Below are 1988 nucleotides of genomic sequence, written 5' to 3'. Positions count from 1 at the left end.
AAACCCCCTCTACATACAAATCTGATTATGTCACTCAGCTTCAAAAAGCTTCAATTTCTCCTGTTTACCTGTGGAATAAGGTTCAAGGCTTTAGCTTGGCCTACATCTCACAGGCTGAGCTCTGTCTCCCTTCCCAGGGATGCATTCGGCCACATAAACATAAAAAAGCCATTAGTTCAGCCATACTGGACTTGCTTGTGTCTCTGTAGTTCTCTGCCTGGTGCTGTTTCATAATAAAATGCTTCCCACCACCTTCTCTGCCACCACTGTTATCTCCTGACAGGTTTCTGCCTGGAAAATGAGGCTGAACTAAACTTCTAATTAGGTCATCTTTCCTGCTCAATGGAGGCAGAATCAAGGGTTCTGTGACATCAGACTGGTTCACAATTCAGCATTAGATTTGTGGGCTCTCAATCTTGTACAAATGGAGCCTAAAAGAGTGATACCCAGACTATGTTATGTTAGCATTTGGGGTGGTAGATAATTCTGGAAAGCATGGCATATATATACATATACACATATATATATATGAATGAAGATAGTAAACCTGAAGATTTGAAGATATAGTAGCTCTTTGTTGGGGTGAGGGAGGGATTTAAGCCCTTCATTTTTTAATGTTTACTTTCTAATTTCTCAGTTTTAAAAAAATTAACAGACATAGAAAACCTGTGCATATTTACGGGGTGCTATGTGATGTTTACATTCACAATATATTATATAATATCAAATTACAGGAAATATATATATATATATATCTTTTCAATTAGCAATAATCATGCCTTAGATAAACCTCATTGGCTACGATATTGCCACTGCACAAAGCTTATATATATATATATATATTTAATTCAAGCATTAAATATTTCTATTATAGTGAAAACACCCACAATGTTATCTTTAAGGTGTTTTCAATAGAGGAATATACAGAACAAGAACATTATCTAGAGTCACCCTATTGTGCAGTAGTATCCTGAGACTTCTTGCAACTATCTTACTATAACTTAATAACCATCAATCAACCTTTCCCAATCTGCCCCTCTCTACTTCCCTCACCAGCTTCTGGTAACCACTTCATATACTTCATATTCTTAACTTCTACAAGTTCACATGTTTTTTTAATTTTTTAATAAATTTTTTATTTGTTTATTTGACAGAGTTAGACAGTGAGAGAGAGAGAGAGACAGAGAAATGTCTTCCTTCCATTGGTTCACCCCACAAATGGCTGCTACGCTGGAGCTACGCTGATCCGAAGCCAGGAGCCAGGTGCTTCCTCCTGGTCTCCCATGCAGGTGCAGGGGCCCAAGCACTTGGGCCATCCTCCACTGCACTCCGGGGCCACAGCAGAGAGCTGGACTGGAAGAGGAGCAACCAGGACTAGAACCCAGCACTCATATGGGATGCTGGCACCACAGGCAGAGGATTAACCAAGTGAGCCACGGTGCCAGCCCCCACATGTTTTTTTAAAATTCCACATATGAGCAGTGTTACATAATATTTGTCTTTCTGTGTTTGACTTATTTCATGTAAATTAATGAACTCCAATTCTATCCATAATGTTTCAAAGGACAAGATTTCATCCATTTTCTGGCTAATATTCCACTGTGTCTACATGCCACATTTTTTAAGTTATTCACTGGTGACAGACAAATGTTTCAACTTCATGACTACTATGAATAGTGCTGCAATAGATATGGGATCCCATATGCCTCTTTGAAAGGTGGACTTCCATTTCCCTTGGATGTATACCCAGAAATGGAATTGCTAGATCATATGCTAGCTTTAGTTTTAGTTTTTCAGGAACTTCCAAATTATTTTCCACAATGGCAGCAAAGCCACCTTCATCTCTCACCTAAACTTGTGCAGTAAATTCCTGACTCACCACTGGTGTCTTCAAACCACCTCTGGCTTTCAACCCAAGACTTGCACTACATCCATATGGAGCCTTTAAAGCACAGGTTTAACATGGCTAAACCCTTTGTTCACAGAAG

At 39.1% G+C, this 1988-nt stretch overlaps 1 pseudogene; it reads right to left on the bottom strand.

The window, feature by feature from the left end:
- Positions 1-711: 711 nt before the first annotated feature.
- On the bottom strand, positions 712-824 carry LOC133772138 (U4 spliceosomal RNA; annotated as a pseudogene).
- Between the last annotated feature and the right edge of the window lie 1164 nt (positions 825-1988).

Source organism: Lepus europaeus, chromosome 12, assembly GCF_033115175.1.
Source record: "Lepus europaeus isolate LE1 chromosome 12, mLepTim1.pri, whole genome shotgun sequence".
NCBI classification, from domain to species: domain Eukaryota; kingdom Metazoa; phylum Chordata; class Mammalia; order Lagomorpha; family Leporidae; genus Lepus; species Lepus europaeus.
Note: the sequence above shows the minus strand (reverse complement) of the source record. Positions and strands in the feature narration are given on the sequence as shown.